At 42.8% G+C, this 25,030-nt stretch overlaps 1 protein-coding gene across 3 annotated transcripts in view; it reads left to right on the top strand.

The window, feature by feature from the left end:
• The first annotated feature begins 5,487 nt into the window (after positions 1 to 5,487).
• Positions 5,488 to 25,030, top strand: part of DNAJB6 (DnaJ heat shock protein family (Hsp40) member B6) — a 97,999-nt gene continuing 78,456 nt past the window's right edge. For 2 of the 3 annotated variants that reach the window (XM_077808361.1, XM_077808365.1), the window contains exon 1: positions 5,488 to 5,609. The gene's annotated coding sequence lies outside the window, so the exon portion shown is untranslated. The remainder of the gene's footprint in view (positions 5,610 to 25,030) is intronic. The other variant, XM_077808363.1, reaches the window with a different exon arrangement.

Here is a 25,030-nt window from a genome sequence, read left to right as displayed (position 1 = left end):
CCCCACCCCCCCCGCCACACCCCTGTTACTGCATGAAAAAGATGTACAAACAACAGGGGAACTGACAGGGATACTATATACAAAGTGCTGTCAAATGCACTAAGTAAATAAACTGGAAAAAATAGAGAAAACCAATTTATTTTCTCTAATCTCTTTCAATCATCATCATCTCAGTACCATGTGTAATAGTAATAGGTAAAAAATGTTCAGAGAGATGTGAGATTTTTAAATTGATGGTGACCTTTTAATCAAGAATCTTAAGTTACTATGTTAGCATGATACAACAAACCCTAACTGGTTAAGCTACACTTTAGCAATTTACTATTTCATTAGTTTGTTTCTATACTTTTGCCCATTTGCTTACATTTTCTGACTATTTGTGGCCTCAGGGATAAAGCACTAGATTGGGATTTAGGTGAGCTGGATTCTATCACTGGCCTGCTGGGTGACCTTGGAAAAAACACTATAACCACCCTCTGCTTCAGTTTCCCCACATGTAAAAGAGAAATAATGATATTTAGTACTTTTGTAAAGTGCTTAGTAATCTACAGACGAAAAGCGCTATATAGGAGCTAGGGAATATTAAATTATTACAAAAGCACTGGAATTCCAGTGGACAAATGTAAGTATCACTACCACATTTGTATGCAGTTGTGTTTTAGCCATTCTCAGTCCCAAGATATTAGAGAACCAAGGTGGGTGAGGTAATATGTTTTATTGGAGCAACTTCAGTCGGTGAGACAAGCTTTCAAGCTTACAAAGAGCTCTTTTTCAGGTCTGGGAAACAGTACTCAAGAATGTCACAGCTAAATAAAAGCTAGAACAGCAGCCTTCCCCCTTTCTCCCCACCCCTCCACTCCTTTATTTCACTCCTATGACTGGAGGGTGTTAATGGGCCACTTCACTTTGAATGGTCCCTTGAAGTATGTGTTAACTACTTACTCCTGGGGGAATTCTGCACCACTGTGCATGCGCAGAATTCATGTCTCCTGCAGAATTTTATTTTTTTCTGCAGAAAATACATTCTGCCCCAGAAGTGCTGCTGTTCCACCTTTTACCCAGCAGAGACCACTGTGGTGCCAGAACAGCCAACAGCATGAATGCAGCAGGCTGTTCTGGGGTCACAGTGGCCCCTGGTGGGAAAAAGGCAGAACTGCAGCACTTCTGGGGCAGAATGTATTTGCTGTGGGGAAAAAAAATTCTGTGTGCATGCACTGACACAGAATCCCTCCAGGAGTTCATCACAGCACCCTGCCTGCAGAGCCAGGTTAGGACAGAATGGGGCACATGGTGGGGAGGTCAGAATGGCCGGTGGGGGGGAAAGACTGGGGCATGGGCTCAGGAGCTAGTGAGGTGACAGCGTTGAGCCAGGAGCTGAATAGGAGTGGAGGGGCATGGCCACATGGGGAGGAGGCTGCAGGGATCCATCAAGATTGGGGGATAGTGCAGGGATAGGGGCAGATGTGCCCAACTGAATGGGAGAGGCCTGGGATCAGCCAGGATCTCCCTAACAATACTGCCTCTCCCCCACAAAAAAAACTTGTTCCATACTTCTCCTCTCCCACCCACACCCAACAACCTTCCTGGTTCACTCCAGGCTCCTTCCCTCTCCCTCAGTTTCTCCATTACCCTTGACACTCCCAAACCTTTGCACCGCTTCTGATGGGTGCAGAAAATACAGTTCTGTATTTTAATTTAAATGACTTACTCAAAATTCTATATTAATATGTCTAATAATGAATCTATATGCCAAAAAAAAAGCTTTTTTTGGGGTCTGTATTGTTACAGACATACTTGCTGACAGATATTTTGAAATAAATTACCAAAATAATTGAAACTGGCATGATTATATTGTGTTATTTTGACAAATAAAATATGCAGAATTTTGCAGAATTTTAAAATATCATCACAGAATTTTTAGAATTTTGGTGCAGAATTCCCCCAGGAGTAACTACTTATGCTAAATAATCTGTTCCACCAGTGACATTCTGAGGCCAGGACTACAGTACAGACCTATATCAGCATCATTACATTGCTCAGGGGTGTGAAAAATCCACATGCCTGAGCAACATAGTTACACTGACCTAATCCCCCATGTAGACAGTGCTGTTAATGTGAGAGTTTCTCCAGCTCCTTCCTCTCGGGGAGGTGGATTATCTATGCTGATAGAAGAAGCTTTCCTATTGGCATAGGAGGGTCTTCACTTAAGTGCTACAGTGGCACAGATGCAGCGCTTTAAGTGTAGAGCTGCTTTCAGTAAGTTTCCCAAAGCTGAAGAAGAGCTCCGTGTAAACTCAAAACTCGTCTCTCTCACCAACAGAAGTTGATCCAATGAAAGATATTATCTCACCCACCTTGTCTCTCTAACACAGTTGGTATCGTTGGCAGCCTCAATAGAAACACCAAGGACCGAATGGACGTAAAAAGAGCTGTGCTTTTGACGGCACTAGTTCCCTCTCAGACAGTGTTGAGATTAATTTTTTTTCTGCTGTCTGTGCTCTTCTTATTTGGTGAATAGACAGAGGACTTTATGTTCCAGAGCTGTCAAAGCACTGGACTCTGATAAAATCTGGCATAACAATTAAAAGAAATGAATTAATGTACTTTCGCTACTGACGCTGGGATTTTCTAAAAGGATTAAGGGAGTTAATAGTCCCCATAGAAATTCACTGCACAGTGGGCATCTAACTCTGTTTGGCCCCTTTGAAAGCCCGCACCTGACTCTATAAAAACTTCTGGAGAGGGAAATAACTGATCTTGTTCTCAGATCAGACCATGCTGGTCTGGGGTTTGCCTCGAGAATTTACAGTGAGCAGTATCCTCTGAAACCAGCAAGCACAATAGCTAGAAAGAATTAATCTGTTGTGAACAAGAAACAATGCTCAGAATGATAATGTCACAAGTTACACACTCAGATATGATGGTGATAAGGACCACATAAGAACCGGGATAGACAGTAGTTCAAAAACCATAAATCATGCCTCTAAAAAATTTTGACTGGTTTAAAAATTAAGAGATTTTAAAAAAAATTTGGGGTTCTTTTCATTTGCCTTCCAGTTTCTGAGACTTCAGGTTCACCTTTTCAAGCTTTTCCTCACAACTTTCAGGGATCACATCAGAAGAAAGAAAAAGAAAAACACTAACAGGTGTGAGACTTGCAATAAAATTATGTGAAGTATCAACCATGAGTTAGATAGACAGCAGGCTCTTACAGTTTAAATCAGAGATTTCATAGATCCCAAGACCAGTGCAACCACTGTGATCATCTAGTCTGCTCTTCTGTATTACATAGATTCTAGAACTCCTCCAAAATAATTCCTAGAGCATATCTTTTTGAAAACCATTCAATCGCAACCTAAATATTGCCTGAGATGGAGAATCCACCATAACCATTAGCAAATTGTTTCAATGGTTAATTACCCTCCCTGTTAAAAATGTACATCTTATTTCTAGTCTGAAGTTGTCCAGCTTCAACTTCCAGCTATTGGGTCATGTTATACCTTTCTCCACTTGACTGAAGAGCCAATTAGCAAATATTTGTTCCCTATGTAGTTACTTACAGACTGTGATCAAGTCACCCCTTCGCCTTCTCTTTGCAAAGCTAAAGAGATTGGGGTCTATCACTATAAGGCACATTTTCTAATCCTTTAATCATTCTTGGGGCTCTTTTCTGAAACCGGTCAAATTTATCTACAGTCTTCTTGAATTGTGGGCACCACAACCAGACATTGTATTCCACCAAAGGTCACACCATTGCCAAATACAGAGGTAAAATAACCTCTCTTCTCCTACTCAAGATTCCCATGATTAGGGTTGGCACCCATCTGGTTTTCACCCAGACAGTCCAGGTTTTGGTTTGTGTGTCTGGGTGCCATTTTATAAACCCTGATGTCTGTTTTTTTTTAATCTGTGGAAACCGCTTGCTGCTAATTTGAATTTAACCCGCTGAGAGACGCTTACTCAGCAAACACTCACCACCCTTGTGAGATCGGGGACAGAGCCCAGCCAAACATAGCCCGGACCACTGCCTGCCCCACCAACTCCGGACTTCCCACCTGGGGAAAGTTCAGAAAGTTTGGTGGGACATGGGAACTAGGTAGGTGTGCAACAAATGGGGGGGGGGGAGGTGCTCCCCTTCTCTTCTCTCTCAGGTGGATGTGCTGCAAATGGGGGAGCACCTGTTTTTTTTTCCTTCAACACTCCCACTGTGTGTGCATGTGGATGGGACTTTCTTCTTATGTACTAGTGCAAATAAGGGGAGTCTCTCCCCCAATCTGGATATGCATTCAAATGCGGGGGGGGGGGTCTTCCCTTTCACCCCCGCTGTTCATGCAAAAGGAAGAGCTCCCTTCCTCTCCTCCCAGAACTGGTGTGCTAATGAAGCAAACCACCCACTGTGTGTGTGGAAATGGAGAAGTTCAAATGAGTGCCTGTAAATGAACCTCTCCCTACCCCCATGTGTATGCAAATTGTGCTTACTACCCAGGATGTGTGGGCAGATATACCTGAGAGGTGACAACTGGGGGCGGGAAGGAGGGAAGAGAGAGCAACAGGGGTGAGGCCTTGTGGGGATGAGGTAGAGAATGGGGCAAGGGGTGGAGCCTTGGGGGAAGAGGTGGGACAGGGGGCAGGGCCGCCAACTCCGGGGTCTAACAGCCATTAGAAAAGTGGCATGGCAACCCCTACCTGAGATTATACATCTCAGGATGGCATTAGTCCAATTGGTCACAGCCTTGCAGTAGGAGGTCACATCCAGCCGATTATATACCAGGACACCCAGGGTTTTTTTCAGTCATTGAGATATGGGCAGCCTAGCGTGACCAGATGTCCCGATGTTACAGGGACAGTCCCAATATTTGGGGCTTTGTTTTATATAGGCTCCTATTACCCCCCACTCCGTCCCAATTTTTCACACTTGCTACCTGGTCACCCTAGGGCAGCCACAGTGTTGCCCAGGCCCCTGGGGATCTGACTGTGGCCTGTGGCTGCTGAGGTCGGCAAGGTGCAATCCATCTTGGCCCAGCGGCCCTGGGGTCTGCCCCATGGGCCTCAGCACAGGTCACCCAGGCCCAGGGTAGCTCGGATGCCTTCAGGTCTCCACCCCGCGACGGGGCCAGCCTGGCACTGGGCTACCGCCATCTCTTGGGGTGGCCGCCCTGTGGCTGGGTGCCCCCGGGAGCGTGTGACTCCCTCCCCCCCGAGGGTCACCTCGGTCCATGGCTCATGCCCTCGGGGTGGGGGCCCATAACGGGCTGGAGACGCGGGGGGCGCTGCGACGTGCCGTGACGGCCTCGCCCATGCCTCCCCTCCCGCACCGGCTCCCCCGTCGGCCGCGAGGCCGCCCGCCGCACCCCAGCCGCGCAGCGCGCCGCCAACAGCCAGCAGGTGGCGCCGCAGCTCGCGCTCCCTGTCAGCCCCCCCCCCCCCACACTTCCGCTTCGAAGGAAGAGGGCGAGGTCGTTCCAGAAACTTCCGGAAATAGGGGGCGTTAGCGGAAGTGACGTTCCGGAGAGCGACGCAATTTCTGTTTGTGCGTGGCCGGCCAAAGCTGGTGCAATCGCTGCTGCTGGGAGAGACGGGAGCGCGTCCGCCGTGCAGGCCTGGGCAGGGTGAGCCAGGGGCTCGCGGGGGAGGGGTGCGGGGGCGATTTATGCTGTTCCCGCCGGGGTGGCGATGGCCGTGCCGGACCGGACTGGACCGGACCTGGGGGGTGGGGGGTAATACGAGGCGGGCTCTCGCCCTCAGCAACAGTGTTGTTGGTGATGGAGCTTCCCCCCCTCCCCCAATCTCCCGCTGGCGGCAGAGCGGGGGCGGGGTGAGCGGAGGCCACCGCTGCTGTCTGCGCCCGAGCCGCTGCGGGGGCGCTTCTGGGTGCCGGGCCCCGGTTCTGGGCGGGCCTGTGGTGAGCCCTGACCCCAGCTCCGGGGTGCGGCGGGACTGGCGTGGAGCGCGACCCAGGCGTCGGTCGCGGTGGGAAGGGAGCGGATGCGGCGATACGCTCCCTGCCTTGGGGAGGGCCCCGGCGGCTCGGTTACTCTGACCGGCAGCTGGGTGCCGGGGAGATACGCCGCAGCGCTGAGCGAGGACAAGGCCCGTGTTGATGCCTCGCAATGAGGCAAACTCAGATCGCGCCACACTTCCGGGGAATCTAACCTGCGCGGGGGTGGGGTGGCGAGGGAGCTCCGAGCACCCCGGTACGCTCGCAGGTGCCGAAGAGGTGACTCACGAGGCCGGTGTGTAGCCGCCTCTTCGCTCTGAGTCCGCTTCACGTTTTTGGGGGTGGCTCTGGGCGCTAGTTTTTCCTTAAAAAGCAAGCGAGGGAGGCGGCCACAGAGCCCCATGGTACCACTGGAGATCTTGTACGTTAGTTGTTTGCAGTAAAACTTCCACGCACCTGTGAGTTCCCTTCTTCAGTAAGTAAGGGCAATGGTAGCAGCCTAGTGTGTTTGCAAAGCCGAGGGGCCCTTGGATGTTTTGTATATGATGTTGCCAAGTTTCCCACGCACAGTGTCCCTGTGAAGGTGAGGCAGATGGTTCATGTCATCACTATTTGCAGGATTTCTGGGATGGTAGTGAGTGGGCAAGTGGAGTCTCTGGTCTTCCTGCTGACAATAAAACTTTAAACTAGCTTCAGGGTGGTCACAACTAATGTGATTTGAAGTTGTCTGCAAAACTGGTTTCCTCTTTGAGGCAGGAAGAACATGGAACAAATTATTCGAGACATTAAGATCATTGAAGCCCTTTCTCATTATGTTTTAACTAGTAACTTTATAACCATAGATAGAAATTGGAGTGTTTAGCATAGAACATTGTTCTTAGGGGGCCAAGATGACATTATAGAAGCTAAATTTTTATAACAAGGTTTTAAATGTATGTGGTCAAGCTTGTGACCTGGCATAGCAATTTAGTTGTCAGTCTTGTGCAGGGTGGATAAAAATCAGTGATTTATTTAAAAACATAAAAATAAATCCAGTTTTTTATTTAAATCGGGGAAAAATCTATTTTCCTTTTTGAGAGGGGGAAAACCTACCTAAAGGTAGTTACATGATAGCTCAAAGATATCTCCTCGTGGAATAGGGATTAGAAGTTCTAATCCTATAGTATGAGACTATATATTCATGTAATGTTTAAGAAAAGTTTTGTAAATGAGTTCCAGTAGTTCATGGATTTAGGGACCCAGTTTTATGGGATTCCAGGGGCTTCTGTATAGATTATTTACGTTAATCTTTCCATCTGTCCAGTGGTGCTCAGTCTAGCAGATACCGTCAGAGATGCTTAGTTTTGTAGTTCTCTCGCTGGATTTGTGTTTCCAGAGATAATATGCTTATTAATAGCAAAAATGTTTTAAAATAAATAATGTATAAAGGTGAGACATAACAGACCTCAACCCTATTGTCCCTTTCCAAATTTGCGTACACGGAGTCAATCCCTTACCTCTCTCTCAACGTGTAAAGTTTCAAAAAGTTCAATGAATGGAAGATTGTTGGGGGTGGAATAGATCTGGACAAGAAGAAGTCTGGAGATAAGTGTGAGAAGGGAGAGACGGGCAGTAGGAACAAAAGTGAAACAGGAGTATAAACAAACAGGAAAATGAAGGTGAAGATGACTGAATTAGCTGCAAAAACCAATATTTTAAGTTTCTCGTGTTGAACTGGCTGACAATTTCATTTTTTTTAATATTTCATTTAACTATTTTAAACAATTTTTTAACGAAAACAAACCTGATTTTAAACTTGAATGTTGAACTAAATTCAAAAATTCATATGCTTGTTTTGTTAAAATATTATATGTTTGCTATCGAAGAAAAAAAATCCAGAATACTTAACATTGTTTGTTTTTTAGTTAACTAAAACAATTTAAATGTCTGTCTGGTGGTGGTCTCCTCCTAATACATCATGGCAAGAAAATCCTCCAAATATTAATGATAGTTCACCTCCCAGTGACTTCATAAATATTTGCTTCTATTACCTTTGGTAAATGAAATAACCAAACAATCATTCATTTTCTGATATAGCTGTAAAACTAATTTGAAAAGTTTTCAAAATAAACCACTTCAAAAATGTATAGTGTGTACCTTCTAAAAATGAAACTTACATCTATCTCGAGTTGTGAAGAATATGTATTAAGGTTACAGCCCACAAGAATGCACTTTTATGTAGAAATCCATGATTAAATTATCTGCTTGACTAGTGATTTAAATCAAATCCACTGTGGTCTTGTATATAGAATATCATAAAAAAAACCATGGCTTTAGCCTAGTTTGAATGATTGAAATAGCCTTGGGCTCTGCTAGTTCCATTCTTTGGTTATATGGTCCTTTGGCAGTTATTGCTGTGTACTTGTGAGGGGTGCATAATCATATGGGTCTGGATTCTTCAGGTTTTGGGATATGAGGTATCGTGTAACTCCAGTTAGAAAAGGTGTTTGTTTCCAGATGGGGAGGTGTAAGAACTTGGCAGTTAAGTTAAACTGTAGTTGTGTTACCTTACTGGGCTGACTAAATAGTCAGCTGAAGTATGTGTAAGGCAATGGGCAAATATGCTTACCAGGACACTTGTTTTTTTTTTTAAATGCGCAGAACAAAAAATGAACAAATTCCATAAAGGTTGGCTTTATAAGTTAGTTAATAGCATTCATTTGAGCCCTATAGATAGTCCTTGTATTAGCTCTGGCTATGACCACAGAGCCCTTCTTATCAGATCTTTACATAATTTTTTGTTTAAATCCTCTTTCCAGTTTCTGAGACTGAATTCAGTTTGTTAGTGGACCGTGGAATTGTTTATATGTTGCCACAAGAAAATTGTTATCACTAATGTCCTGTGAAAACATGAAATCTAGAAGTGAGAACAGCAGGGCTTCTGACTTCCAGTAGCTAAACAACTAGTTACGGCAAAATCAAAACATCACACATAAATTAGCATAATTTCAGAGCACTATAATACATCAAAAATAAACCCAAGGTCAATTTTCTCAAAAAAAAAAAAAAAAAAAAAAAAAGCCATCCCCCCCCCCCCAATTTCATCAAACAATATCTTTTAAAAAAACTCTGGAAGAAATAACTTTCTTTGAAAGTTTGAAATGTTTTATTTAGTCATAGTGGGGAAATTCCCACTTGCAGTGGGGTGGGGGGAAGGAAGGAAAGTAAAATATGAACAAATGCAGAGAAAAGGAGAGAAGGAAAATCCTAAAAACTCAAAACCATTTTCTTCAAACAAACAGTTTGTTATTTTAATCAAAAAATCAATTTCAACCAGCTTCGCACACAAGTAATTGCCTTTATTCAGCATAACGTATTTTTCTGCCTCAGTTACGTTTGGTTTCCACAAGTTAATTGTTTTCCAATGCTGCCTTCCATCGTGGATAACACTTCAGAATATTTTAAATTTTAATACAGGGTTTTTAAAACATCTATTCCAAATTAAATTGGAAATGGACAGTCTATGTTAAGTCCCCAAACTTAACATATTGAAATCATTTAAACAAAATAAAAAAAAAAATCGAAGTCAAACCACAACTTGTGGAAGTCATTGGTTAAACACCTGGAATCCGAGTCCGTTGAAGGCCTAAAACCAGTTCCTTTTTTTGCTGGTGCATAGAGAATATTTTCTTTTCAGTTTATTCAACTAGTTCAGTTCAGTGGCTCGTACAAAGTTAAGAAACCAATTGGAAGTTGAAAAAACAGGAAAGCTAGTCTTCCTCTTCTAATTTAGAAATAATAAAAACTAGGTGCAAGAGGATGAACTCTGCTAGTTTTTAAATATTTGACGGACATGGTGTCCACAGAAGTATTTAGTCTGGCTTCCACTGAATTCAGCAAAAGTTAAGAGCCTAAATACCTTTGTTTCCAGTCACCGTGGCCCAAATCTACATACAGTCACCTCAGTTCACTAACTACAGATAATACTACCATTGTTTTGCATTTAAAATGAACTGATTTATTAAACATGTTAAACTTTTTCTTTTATATCTGGTATGCCAGGGGACACACTAAAGTTTGTGCCCCCAGAAGGTCTTCCTGGTTCTTGAGGCAAAGACAATGGAATTAGGAAAATATAAAGGGAGTAAAAAGACCTTCTAGTTAACTATTTGTTGGGGAATAAAGCACCCTCTGATTCTGTGAATATGGGATCCCCATATCTGGTGGCCTGGTAACTTGATGTAAGTAATACTCCTGGGGGAATTCTGCACCAAAAAAATTCTGTGCACAATATTTTCAAATTCTGCATATTTTATTTGTCAAAGTAATAGTACAGTCACTCCAGTTTCAGTTATTTTGGTAATTTATTTCAAAATGCCTGTCAGCAAGTATGTCTGTAACAATACAGACAACAAAAGATTCATGAAATGTTTTTTGACAAATTCCTTACTAGGCATATTAATACAGAACTCTGAGTAATTCATTTAAACTACAGTACAGAACCGTATTTTCAGAACCCCTCAGAAGCAGGGCAAAGGCTTGGGGGAATCCGGGGGAGTGGATAAGCTGAGGGAGAGGAAAGTAAATTGCTGGGAAGGAACCTGGGTCTGAAGTTGGAGGGTTCTTGGGTATGGGTGGGAAAAGTATGGAACAGATTTTTGGGGGAGCCGGGAGGGATTGTTAGGGAGCTTCCCCAATGCAGACCCTGGCTGATTCCTAGCTTCTCCCATTCAGTCAGGCACATGTGTCCCTGCACCCCCGTCTCTGTTTCCTTCCACCCCCATGTGGCCCTGCATCCCCTTCCCCATGTGGCCCTGCCCAACTCTGTCCTCCCCTACTAGCCCTTATGAACCCCTGTATGTGACCCCTCAGCAGCCCCATGTGCCTCATGCTGTCTGTCTCTCCATATCCCCTGTCTCCTGATCTGGCCTGACAGGCGCTATGACGAAGACACTGCAGGCTCTTTCTCTTCCATATGGTACCTGGGGCTGGCCAGGAGCAGCTGCTCTGTTCTAGTGCCACAGCACCCTCTGGTGGGCGATAGGTGGAACTGCATATCTTTCAGCTAGAAGTTTTCTGCGGGGAAACACAAAATGTGCGGCCCATGAATTATGCATGCAGTGGCGCAGAATTCCCCCAGGAGTAAAGTAACATATCTGCTTAGACAGAGATTGTAACTTGCTAAAATTAATTGCTAGTGTTAATTGCTAGAGAACTTGTCTTGTTTGTAACCATATCTGTCTTTTCTCCTTGTTTAGAATCACTTTTAAATCTGTTCATACATTTATTCTTGATTGTTACAAAACCATCTCGGTGTAAAGGGCAAGTCTTCAGCTAACCTAACAGATGTGTGCTCTGCCTTTTTGGAGGCAGAGAACCTAATTTCTGAGTATCCAGTGAGATGGACTGCGTGCTGCAGGGAGATGTCTCGAGTGAACTTGGGAACTCTGATTCACTGATTTGTTACCTGTTAGGCAAAGTTTAGACTGACAGAGTCTTGAAGAGTTTGCTGGCATGGCAGACAGGCTGTTATGTCAGTGCTCTCACTCTTGCTAAGTCGGAGTGATAAAACGGTGGCTCGGAGTTCTGAGCATGACATCACAGTTCACCAGATGTAAAAACTGTACTTTCTGCTGCTTAGTTAACTTTGGCTGTAACTGTACCTTTCTCACTTTCTCCACTCACCACGCTCTATCAGCAACAGGGATGTAGATGGAATGTGCACAGAGAGGAGACATCAAGTTCAACTCTCCCTATGATGGGTTCCCCCTGGGGTGCCACCTGGAACTGGGGTACCACTGAGCCCCCTTGACCCACCAGGCTGGACTCCCTTTTACACTGTTGTCATAAATATAAAGGGAAGGGTAACCACCTTTCTCTGTACAGAACTATAAAATCCCTCCTGGCCTGAGGCAAAACCCCTTAACCTCACTGGCGCTTGACCAAAATGACCAATGAGGAGACAAGATACTTTCAAAGCTGGAGGGGGCCACAAAAAAAAAGGGTCTGTCTGTGTGTGATGCTTTTGCCGGGAACAGAACAGGAATGAAGTATTAGAACTTGTTAGTAAGTAATCTAGAAATGTGTTTGTCAAGGTTCCTCCCCCACTCTGAATGCTAGGGTACAGATGGGGGGACCTGCATGAAAACCTCCTAAGCTTATCTTTACCAGCTTAGGTCAAAACTTCCCCAAGGTACAAAATATTCCACCCTTTACCCTTGGATTGGCCGCTACCACCACCAAACAAATACTGGTTACTGGGGAAGAGCTGTTTGGAAACATCTTTCCCCCAAAATACTTCCCAAAACCTTGCACCCCACTTCCTGGACAAGGTTTGGTAAAAAACCTCACCAATTTGCCTAGGTGACTACAGACCCAGACCCTTGGATCTTAAGAACAATGAACAATCCTCCCAACACTTGCACCCTCCCCTTTCCTGGGAAATTTTGGATAAAAAGCCTCACCAATTTGCATAGGTGACCACAGACCCAAACCCTTGGATTTGAGAAGAATGAAAAAGCATTCAGTTTTCTTACAAGAAGACTTTTAATAGAAATAGGAGTAAATAAAAGTAAACAAATCCCCTCTGTAAAATCAGGATGGTAGATACCTTACAGGGTAATTAGATTCAAAGCATAGAGAATCCCTCTAGGCAAAATCTTAAGTTACAAAAAAGATACACAGACAGAAATAGTTATTCTATTCAGCACAGTCCTTTTCTCAGTCATTTAAAGAAATCCTAATCTAACACATACCTAGCTAGATTACTTACTAAAAGTTCTAAGACTCCATTCCTGGTCTATCCCCGGCAAAAGCAGCATGTAGACAGACACACAGACCCTTTGTTTCTCTTCCTCCTCCCAGCTTTTGAAAGTATCTTGTCTCCTCATTGGTCATTTTGGTCAGGTGCCAGCGAGGTTACCTTTAGCTTCTTAACCCTTTACAGGTGAGAGGAGTTTTCCTCTGGCCAGGAGGGATTTTAAAGGGGTTTACCCTTCCCTTTATTTTTATGACAGCGTTAGATTTCCTTTTGTTTAAATAGCTGGTAAATAAGCTGTGCTGAATGGAATGTATATTCCTGCTTTTTGTGTCTTTTTGTAACTTAAGGTTTTGCTCTGTTTTGAATCTGATTACCCTGTAAGGTATTTACCATCCTGATTTTACAAAGGTGATTCTTTTACTTTTTCTTTAATTAAAATTCTCTTTTAAGAACCTGATTGCTTTTTCATTGTTCTTAAGATCCAAGGGTTTGGGTCTGTGTTCACCTATGCAAATTGGTGAGGATTTTTGTCAAGCCTTCCCCAGGAAAGGGGGTGTAAGATTTGGGGGGGATTTTGGGGGAAGACGTCTCCAAGTGGGCTCTTTCCCTGTTCTTTGTTTAACACGCTTGGTGGTGGCAGCATAGGGTTTAAGGACAAGGCAAAGTTTGTACCTTGAAGTTTTTAACCTAAGCTGGTAAGAATAAGCTTGGGGGGGGGGGGGTTCATGCAAGTCCCCACATCTGTACCCTAGAGTTCAGAGTGGGGAAGGAACCTTGACACTGTACTGCTGTGACAAGCTGCCAAGCCCTCTCCAGGCTCCAGCCTGCACTTACACCAGCACGCACACAGGTAGGACACACCTAGCTGCAGTACACGCATCCAGGCTTTTTAACCAGCCCCTACATGGTAAGGCTTCAGCTAGGGCACCTCCCAGTTCCTAAGGCACGCACCCTCTGTGGAGCATAAACCCAAAATTATACAATATTGAGCTGCATAGGGAACTGTTCAGTATAAGCTCATGAAATTCGCCCTCTCCCTCAATGTGGAGAGTAATATACAACCGCTTTCTGCCCTGAGTTATGACTCCCACAAACTGGTTTTAGATAAAGCAGAAACAATTGTATTAACTATAGAAGATTTTAACTGATTATAAGGGATAGCAAACTGATCAAAGCAGATTACCTGCAAATAAACAAACTGCAAACTAAGCTTAATATACAACATAGATGGGATATGAATAGCAAATTCTCACGCTAAGTAATGATACAAGCAGACTGCAGATTCTTAAGGGGCAAGCTGCACTTGCTTACGGCTTGGAATCCCCAGGTGTTCCATTCACAAGCTAAAAATCCCTTTAGCCTGGGTCTAGCGCTTCCTCCTAGTTCAGTCTTTGTTCCTCACGTGTTTCCAGGAGCCTCCTTGGGAGGGGAGTCATTGAAGAACCCAGATGATGTCACTCCCCTGCCTTTTATAGCTTTTGCACATGGTGGGAACGCTGTTTCAAAGCTTGGTTCCCACGCAAGTCAGTGGAAAAATAAACCTCCCAAGGTGAAGTCCAGCACCAGGTGACCTGGTCACATGTCCCTGTTGTGTAACAGCAGCCATTATTGGAGGCTGTCTGTAGCATCCTCAGGAAGGCTCCCCAGCTGGAGATAAGCTTCCCCTGAGGCCTATTGTTCTCTCTCATGGCTGATTAACTTGATGGCTGGCTGGGAAGGACCCATTCTAGACTGAGAGCCTTTGCCTAGGGGGTGTTGCCCAAAAATAGCTACATGTGAAATAGATACAGTCAATATTCATAATTGCAGATACAAAAATGATCCATGCATGCAAATAGGATAATCATTCAGCAAATCATAAACTTCCTAATGACCTCTCACATGACTTGCATAAAATACATCATAACTATGTCATAATCACATCAAATATCATTGTGAAGAATATGGAGTGCAGTGTCACACTTCAATCCCAATTCCCAAGAAGTCCCAGTTCCTAACAGTAATGGGGCAATGCAGGGAAAAGGGAAGTGAGGATTTTAATAACATTAACTTTGTATTACCATAGTGCTTATGAGCACTAGTCAGGGACCAGCACCCCATTGTGCAAGGCATTGTACAAACTCAACAAAAAGATGGCCCCCCTGTCTGAAGGAGCTTAAGTTCAAGTGAAGGTGTCTGTCAAGTGGCAGTAGTAGCTGTCCCAGTACAGGAGCCCCTTCTGTCTACTGATCTTCTTACAATTTGCCAGAGAAACTGCTCACTGGATCCTGTGAGTTGTGGTTGGCCTGGATGTTTGGCTTACCTGTTGTTTGTTTTTTTTTTTTTTGGGGGGGGGGGGGGCGTGGATAATACAAAAATATTGCATTGGTTAAAAAAGCTGCATAATGTTAACAATAAGTTAAGTTTTGTTGTTTTGGGGGTTTCTCTGGTGGAAAAAAAAATGTTTGCATCAAAATAGTTTCTCCCCCCCAGCATTTGTGTATTAAAAAAAATTAATTGAACTGTTAAACAATAATAGAATAACATTTAGATAAATATTTTTGGATGTTTTCTACATTTTCAAATATATTGATTTCAGTTACAATACAGAATACAAAGTGTACAGTGCTCACTTTGTTTTTCTGATTACAAATATTTGCACTATAAAAACCAAAAGAAATAGTATTTTTCATGTACTATAGTGCAGTCTCTTTATCATGAAAGTTGAACTTACAAATGTAGAATATGTACAAAAAAACCCCCCTGCATTCAAAAATAAAATAATGTAAAACTTTAGAGCCTACAAGTCCACTCAGTCCTATTTCTGGTTTAGCCAGTCGCTCAGACAAACAAGCTTGGTTACATTTGCAGGAGATAATGCTATCTGCTTCGTGTTCACAATGTCACCTGAAAGTGAGAACAGGTGTTCGCATGGCACTGTTGTAGCCAGCATCGCAAGATATTTACATGCCAGCTGCTCTAAATGTCTCTTCATGCTTCAACCACCATTCCAGAGGATCCAAAGCGGTGTGGGCTGATGCACGTTCATTTTCATCCTCTGAGTCAGATGTCACGATCAGAAGGTTGACTTTCTTTTTTGGTGGTTCCGGTTCTGTAGTTTCTGCATCGGAGCGTTGGTCTTTTAAGACTTCCAAGAGCATGGTCCACACTTTGTCCGCCTCAAATTTTGGAAGGCACTTCATATTCTTAAACCTTGGGTTTAGAAATTTCACATTGGTACCTTCTTGTGTTTTGTCAGATTTGCTGTGAAAGTGTTCTTAAACGTGATGATTCATCACCTGAGATATCTATAACATGAAATATATAGCAGAATGCAGGTAAAACAGAGCCAGATGAATACAATCCTCTCCCCCACCCCTCCCCCCTGCTGAGTTCAAATTTAACTAACTCTTGTTTTAAAAAAAAAAGCGCGTCATCAGCATGGGAGCATGTCCTCTGGGTTGGTGGCCGAAGCATGAAGGGGCATATGAATGTTTAGCATATCTGGCACGTAAATACCTTGCAATGCTGGCTACAAAAGTCCAGTGCGAACGCCTGTTCTTATTTACAGTGTCCCCAATAGGTGAGAAGGATGCAGAACTGTCTCTTGTAAATGTAAACAAAGTTGTTTCTTGCTCAGCCAATTGCTAAGACAAGTAGGACTGAGTGGACTTGTAACAAAATCTACATTTGTAAATTGCACTTTCACGATAAAGAGATTGCACTACAGTACTTGTATGAGGTGAATTGAAAAATACTATTTCTCTTGTTTATAATTTTTACACTGCAAATTTTTAATCAAAAATAAGTGAGCAGTGTACACTTTGTGTTCTGTTGTAATAAAATCAATATATTTGAAAATGTAGAAAAAAATCCAAGCATATTTAATAAATTTCAATTGGTATCCTATTTAACAGTAGGATTAAAACTGCAATTAATCACAAATTTTTTTGAGTTAATCACGTGAGTTAAATATGATTGATCGATAGCTGTCTGCTTCATATAAACGAAACCTGAACTTTATAAAACTGGCCATAGAGGCTCTGATTTAGCTAGCTTATGGATAAGAAGTAATTTAATGGGTAGAATCATAGCCAAGAGTATTTGAGGTGTGGGCTCTGCATTACTGTGCCTTTCCAGAATTTCCCTCTGTTATCCTTGGTTTCGGGGTAGAGGATTTCACTCCTGTCTCATTTCTTCTCACTTTGAAGTTGGCTGGTTTTTATGTAGTTTTTCTTAGTTGTAATACCTTCTACGGATTTGTGTATTTTACCACATGCTTTCCTGTTCTCAGTGTTGGCTGTGGCCTGCAGTTGCTGCCAGTATAGTCTTGTACTCATTTTCATTTGGGGCCTCCTTTGAGCATCTTGCTCTGAAAATGAGAGTACAGCAAAGTTGGCCTTATTTTAGAGAAGCAGAATTAGAAGGCATGTAATCATCCTGTTGAGCTTATTCCACACGTTTATTTACTCGAATATGTTGCTATTTTTATTTTTTGGACAGAGCTATGTTGTATGGAAGGGAAACTTGTGTAAATGTAGAAGTAAATATCATACTTCCAAAAGTTTCTTTTAGTTCGTTTTGACTTGGGCCACATCTGTATATCGAGCACATCAGCAGCACCACTGCACTGATGCAGCAGTGCCTTTAGTGAAGACTCTCTATGCCAGTGGTCCCCAAACTGTGGGGTGTGTCCCCTAGGGGGCAAGGAAGAATGTTTCAGGGGGTGGGGAAGGAGTGCCACACAGTCCCATACTACCCCCCCAGCTCTGCTATGATCTTGCCTGCAGCCCCAGCCCTCAGCTCTGACTTCAGCACAGCTCAGGGGAGCATGGACAGATTCCATTACAGGTTGGGGGGGAGCATGACCTAAAAACTTTGGGGTCCACTGTCTGTGCTCTATGGGAGAAGCTCTCCTGCTGACATAGCACTGTGCACACAAGCACTTATGTCACTCGCAGGTGGAATATTCACACCTCTGAATGACACAAGTCACACAGACATAACTTTGGTTTAGTTTGTGTCTAGGCTGGTGATGGCCAACCTGAGCCTGAGAAGGAGCCAGAATTTACCAATGTACATTTCCAAAAAGCCACTCTAATATGTCAGTATCGCGCTCCTCCCACCCACAGGCAGCCCTGCCAATCAGTGTCTCCCCCTCCCTCCATGTACCTCCCGAAGGCGAAGGAGTGAGGGCACAGCAGGCTCAGGAGTGGTGGTCAGAAGGAGTGGAGTGGGGTAGGGCCTATGGCAGAGCCAGGAGTTGAGCAGTGAGCACCCCGGCACACTGGAAAGTTGGCACCTGTAGCACTAGCCCCAGGGTCGTTGCCTACGCAAGGAGCCGCATATTAACTTCTGAAGAGCCACATGTGGCTCCGGAGCCACAGGTTGGCCACCCCTGGTCTAGGTATTCAATTATCTTTGATGTTCATGTTTAATAACCTTACTTTAAAATTGATGATTTTTCTTCCCATGTGAATCTGAAGCTGAGTTTCACAGATGTACGTGTGTTAACCTATGTTAGGGGTAGTATCTCTTCAAGCTAAGTGGTCAGATAGCATTGAAATTTCTTGTATTTTAAGATATCCCAGCCTACAGTTTAATCTGCATACATGACCATTGGTCACAAAGAGTTAACACATAATTGATTTCTGAAGATGATAGCAACATTTAAGCAACATGTCACTAGTTGGATAAATCTTTAGAAAATTTTTTTCTGCTGCATTCCTGTGCCCTAGCATCAGTGCAGGAGCAGCTTTCATTAGTTTATTTGGCAAATTTGTAGTTGTAAACTTTCACTTATACTACACCTCTACCCCAATATAATGCAGTCCAATATAACGCGAATTCAGATATAACACGGTAAAGCAGCGCTCTGGGTTACCGCAAGCAGTTCCTCTGTGCCCTCCCCCCTTACTGCAGCCCCGCTGCCCCAGCTCACCTCTGCTCTGCCTCCTCCCACGAGTGTGCCGCAGCTCCACTTCTCCTCCTCCCCCCCCCCCCCCCCCAGGCTTGCCACGCCAATCAGCTTGGCGCGGCAAGCCTGGGAGGGAGGAGAAGCAGAGCTGCTGCGTTCTCATGGGAGGAGGTGGAGTGGAGGTGAGCTGGGGTTGGGGGGCTGCAGCAAGTAAGGAGGGAGGGCGCAGAGGAACCACTCCCCACCCCATGCTCAACTCCGCCTCCTCCCTGAGTGCACTGCCGCTGCTGCTCCGCTTCTTTTTTTTTTCCTCCCCCTCCCTCCCTTCCTTCCAGGCTTCCTGTGCCAAACAGCTGATTGGTGCAGCAAGCCTGGGAGGGAGGGAGAAGCAGAGCGGCATTGGCATGCTCAGGGAAGGAGGCAGAGGCAGAGTGGAAGTGAGCTGGGGCGGGGAGCAGTTCCTCTCCCTACCCCGATATAATGCAGTCTCACCTATAAGAGAGTAAGATTTTTTTTTTTGGTCCCGAGGACCGTGTTATATCTGGGTAGAGGTGTATATGTTTGGAAGGTTAGGGGTCCACTTGGATATTTAGGTATCTAAAGGTGAATCCTCAACATCGTTTCTAGGGTGGGAGGTCTGTTGGTTCGGTTAGTTTTTCAACAGCACTTCTGGGTAAAGTGTTAGGAGGAATTATGTGCTGATTTCAAGGTGTTGTCTCTTCCTAACTATGTGAACATCATCTACCATATTGTGGATGCTACTGAAATAAAAACATCTGGATTCATGCTAGCTGAAAATGCATTCAAATGGATTTTGTCTGAGTTGTGGGTCTCTTCTGCACCTGAGAATTGAGCTATACAGCGATTCCTCTGCTTTTTCTTGACCTAGCATGATAGTATGGAGGGCATTTTTCACACCCAGGCTCCTTCTGTAAAGGGCAGTCAACTCATTCAGCCATTTTTTTAGTGAAGCAACAATATTAGGTTTGTTTACCTGCTTTGGCATCCAAACAACCATATATGGGAAGCTTAATTGGAAAGGGTATATGGACCAGCAGTTTGCTTGCCCCTTGATGCATTGACTGGACTCTGGTCTCTCTCACACTCTCCATTCCAGTTATGTGACCCTGTCAGTCTGAGTCATATTAAGAAATGTGCAGCCCACAAAAAGAGAACTAACAAAGTTTCACCTATAATCTTTAATTAGCTAGCTTGGAGGCTCTATTCCCTGCTCCTGTCAGTACTGGGCTGAGTAAGCTGCTGAATTGGGAGGTTAATAAAAAGCTTAAATTGCAGTCTTTACAAAACAGATGCATGAAGTTAAAATAGAGGATATAGGACCTCATGCACACTTCTATGGGTAGATCTTGGTTCCAAAGATAAAGAGCTACTGCCTAAGAACTTTCCTCTTAGGCCTTTTCCACATTAAAAGGGGGGGAAAAAAATTCCTACCCTTTACTCTGAATTTACAAGCATTCTAATTAAACCTGCTTTACTGTGTTAAATGCCAGAAGCCTTGGGAACTTAATCTACACTTCCAACTGACAAAATATTTTTTATAAACTTTCACTCTTATAAACCAGACCCCCAGACATATCTGTTCCTCTTCAGCATCATTATAGCTGTCTTCCCAAGGAAAAAAAAATGTATCCTTAACTCCAGTTAGCTAACTTGAGGTGAAATCCCAGTGAAGACGAGACAATTTGTAGTTACAAAACAAGCAGGTTACGTTAAAGATGAAGCCTGACAGGTCTTTGCTGTAAATCTTAGGTGGCGAGAAATGTACAGAGTACAGGCACTACACATGTAGCTATATACTGCCGTGAAAGGCAGGCTGTGTCCATATTTGTTGCTGATGTGTAGCTACATGCAGTGAGGAAAGGCTCCGGCAAGGCAGTGGGATGCAACGGCACTACAAATAGCAGTGTACATGTCTGAGGTGCTGTGTAGGGTGTACTCTCTAGGGGGTTCAGGCACTGTAGGGCACTCTACTTGCCTAATCCATGACTCACTGTCTCCACTGCTATTTATACCCGTGCTAGCTGGGTGTGCAGTTTCTGTACATGCTGCCGTAAGTGTTAGACATACATTAAATGTTCTAATAAAAGGACAGACTTCCCAGTTCTCCGGGAAATTGTAGACCCAGCTGTGCTTAATACAGGGCCTCTGTCTTGATGGAAATGTACCACGGGGAAAATGTCAATTATATGAAGTTTTTTGTAGGCTTTTCTACAGCCAACACTAAATATATTAAAATAAAAACACCCCCTAACGTCCCTGGGATATTACTAAATCCCCTAAAGATTTCTCTGAAACAAACATAGCCCAAAACAAAGTAGCTGCATTTTAGGTTAACAATATCTGGGGCAGTACTAAGCATGGTATTGATACTCCTGTTCCCACAATTTCAGGCAGTTCATGGCCTTTCAGTAACCCTCTCATAGGGCCTTTCTTGACAAGCAGAAAGGTGGTGCATTTCAGTTGTTAGCTCACTCAAGTTACCTTAACCTCACTGGCTGCTTTTTAGTCTTGAGGGGAACCAGCTAACTCAACTTCAGATTCGTTAGCCGGCATCTTAAACAGGATTTTTTTTTCAAAAAGAAAAGGAGTACTTGTGGCACCTTAGAGACTTAACAAATTTATTTGAGCATAAGCTTTCGTGAGCTACAGCTTACTTCATTGGATGCATGATCGGACAAAGGATTTTTTTCAGTCATGTTACGTCAGTCAATTGAGCTAACATGATTGAAGATAGTACAAAAGAAATAAAGGTGGAGAAATTTTTCTCAGTTGTAGTTTACTTCTAGAACTTGTTCAATTTACTGATGAGCCATAGTTGCTCCTTGAGGGGACTTCCAATAGTCATTACCAGCCAATGACATATGAAACTTAAGTTAAATCTGTGTTTTTAAAAATGGGGACTAGTTCCTATTTCTAGGAAAGGTCAGCTGTTCTCTGAAAGGCACGATTCCCACTGATATAAGTTAATCATAGAATCCTTTGACCTAGCTTGTCACACAATCAACCTGCTTTTCTTGTTTTCCCTGTGATGCTTATTTCTAGATTGTATAGTCTTAGACTGGAGTTATGACTACTGTAGGACACAGCAGTCATTAGTTATGATTGCTTTTGTTACTTCTGCTGTAGATCCTTTCTGTAAGAAGTTTACGAGGACTTTAGAACTCTAGTTAGAAGTACTGGCATATCTGATGAAGTGCACTGTAGCTCATGAAAGCTTATGCTCAAATAAATGTTAGTCTAAGGTGCCACAAGTACTCCTTTTCTAGTAAAGCATGTGAACCATTTCTGAGATACTCAAATGTACTTTCAATTTTAGTTTCTACATGTTAAATAACATAACCCATTGTCAGGGTGGATAAGAATTTTAAACAACCCCTTTAAAATTGGATTTTAGGTATAAAACTTAAATGGCTTCTAAACATTGGGAAGTATGGCAACCTATATTAAGGCCTAAATTTCACCACTGAACTAGTGGAAGTCACTGGCCAGTCACCTGGAATAGTCTGAAGTGCTAAACCAGCTTTTTGCAGCGTAGTCTTTTCTGCAGGTGTAAAGAGAACTTACTTTCTTAGTTTATTCAGCTAGTTCAGTTCAGTGACTAATTGTTCATTCAAAGTTGAGAAACTGATAGGAAGTTGAAAATCTGTTCAATCTGTGAATAATGTTTAGATTTAAAAGGATTAGATCTTCTAGTTCTAAAATCTCAAAGGATATGATGACTGGGAACAATTAGCTTGATTAATTACAGATAATACTTTTTAATCCGTTTTAAATGCAAACCATTTCTAACTTTTTGTGGCCAGCACAATAAAAGTAACTTTTAATATTAGTTAAATCAAATTGTAAAGTGGTGTCTTCGTGCATTTTAATTCAACTTCCATCCAAATGCAGCTTAACAGTGTCACATGCAGATTATTTAGTAAATAAGAAATGCATCATTCAGCATTTTCTGTGTAATAAAAATGTAAACAATCTGAAGATGTGTATGTAAAGCTGTGTAATTGCTTAAATAAATGTGTATAGAGTGCATCCTTCTGGTTAGGAAAAAATACCAGATTATGCCAGCCAGTGAGAATCAACTTTTCTCTAGGAAAATGAGTGAAGTAAATTGCAAAACAAGATGAAAAGTGGCGGTTCAAATCACTTCACCCTGCCCATTTTTACTTTAATGGTGCTCCATCCTCCTTTGTAATATGCAATTTCATTCACTTGGCCCCACGGACAGCAGACTTTATTTAGGATCACATTAGCTTGGAACTTCGTACTTAAGCTGAAAGTTTGTGCTGTTTTTTCTTTTGACAGTTGTGACAACTGAGAAGTTGAAGTAAAATCTGTTCCATACTTGCTAAACTTGTGAACAATAGGTGACTTCATTTTGAAAATGCAGTTTCACTAGCACTTTAAATCTTTCATACATTTGCTGCAATTCTGATAACTTTTTTCAAACTATAAACAGGACTAACTACTGAACAGGTTCTTTAATTCATTTTGTCACATGCTCCCCTCATATGGTTTCATACCTTGGCTATTTTAAATAGCATTGCTCTAAACAAGTGTGAATAAAATATGGTAACTTAGTCATTTTATCTTTATATTATGCTGTACAAACTAGCAAAATCCTTTTAAAAGCTAATCCCTGTTTGGCTTTCCTATAAATTAATTACATATGCCATACAAAAACACAAAGATAATGTTAGTTGTACAGCTAAACACTCTAAAGAGAGGACACATCAACATTAAGTTTGGTATGGTAACTTTGATTTTTCTTGTGCATAAAATATTTACAGTGCAACTACACTAATATATGCATATTTAGGGCTATAGAAAATATAATTATATATATCGCGTAACTTTACATTCTCCACTGATTTCACAAAGAATCAGTTTAATTTATACTTAGTTCTCTGTGGTGTGTATTTAAAGTCTAGTATCCATTCACTATCGATTTTCTTCTCTTCAGTCAGTACTTGGGTGCAGTTCAAGTGATGATTCAGTTAATAATGAAGTTAACTGTCGGTGGCCCATATATGCCGGCAAACTTTCACTAGTAGTCTTTATGTATCTGACTCTTATGGACTATGTCAGACATAAGAATGTCTACACTACAGGCGCTGCAGCAGCTATGCCACTGTAGTGTAGATGTTTGAATTGACAGAAGGTAGTTAATCTACCTCTCTGAGGCCTGGTCTGTACTAGAAAATTAGGTTGGTTTAATTGCATTGGTCAGGTGTGTGGAAAAATCCACACCTCTGAGTGGCATTATTAAGCTGACCTACATCCCTGTGTAGACAGTGCTGTGTCAATGGAAGAATTCTTCCATCGACCAGCTACTGCCTGTTGGGGAGGTGGATTGCCTACACCGACTGGCTCCTGAAGCGTTACGGTGGTACAGCTGTATCACTTCAACATTTTAAGTGTAGACAAGCCCTCAGAGGTGATAGCTAGGTTAACAGATGAATCCTTGCATTGACTTAGCTGTGTTTACAGTGGGAGTTAGGTTGACCTAGCTGTGTGTTTCAGGATGTGGCATTTTTCACAGCCCTGACGAACATAGCTAGGTTGATCTGATTGAAGTGTAGACCAGGTCACAGTAATAGACTCACAACTTTTAGGCACGTAGCCTCTTGGAGAAATACAATGTCATAATGCAAGTAAAGACTGAAAGCTCTTCAGGGCAGGAACTGTCTTTTGTATTCAGTACAACTCCTAATAAAAAGATGCCAGGATCCTGATCAGAGCATCTGGGTGCTATTGTAACAAGCAATACATATTTTGACTGAGTACTTAATCCTGCAGTTATAATGTGCTCAACATAGGAGGGGTGCAGAACATTGTCTTTTGGGTTGAATTTTCTAAGTTTTAAAACCAAGGTTAAGGGAGAGATGGTAAAAGGAGTTTTCGTCTCTGGCTAGACACCACCAGAGCTTCCCATCCCAGGCACTTAAGGTGGAAGCCCATCTTCTGCACACTTAAGGAGTGACTTCTGGCTGTTAACCTAATGTGCAGTAGCTAATAAAGAATCATGTTCTTTAATTTTCTTTTTCTCTCCCGCTCTGTTTCCTCCTTTCCACACTTCTGAATTCTTCTACGGGATGCCCTATTCCTGCCAATTTACCATCAAGCAAATGAAGTAGGAGAAAAGGATTATTTAATTTTACTGTTTGAAGCCGTATGTACAGGAGAAAGGATGCCCTTGTGTTTGAGGCACTAGACTGGGACTCTGGACATCTGGCTCAAATTTTCTGCTCTAATGTGGACTTCCTGTGACTCTTTTGAGCAAGTCACTTAATTGTTATGCTTTCATTTCCATCTGTACAATGGGGATTAGCTTCCTTGCCTTACAAGAGTGTTGTGGACAGGGATATGTCCACCTATGGTCATGGGGGCTGTATAAGTACCCATATAGAGGAACATGAAATACTCATGGCCATTGGTG

The sequence above is a fragment of the Eretmochelys imbricata genome, chromosome 2 (genome assembly GCF_965152235.1).
Source record: "Eretmochelys imbricata isolate rEreImb1 chromosome 2, rEreImb1.hap1, whole genome shotgun sequence".
Lineage (NCBI taxonomy): Eukaryota > Metazoa > Chordata > Testudines > Cheloniidae > Eretmochelys > Eretmochelys imbricata.
The sequence above is the reverse complement of the archived record's forward strand: the minus strand, read 5'-3'. Positions and strand labels throughout refer to the sequence as shown.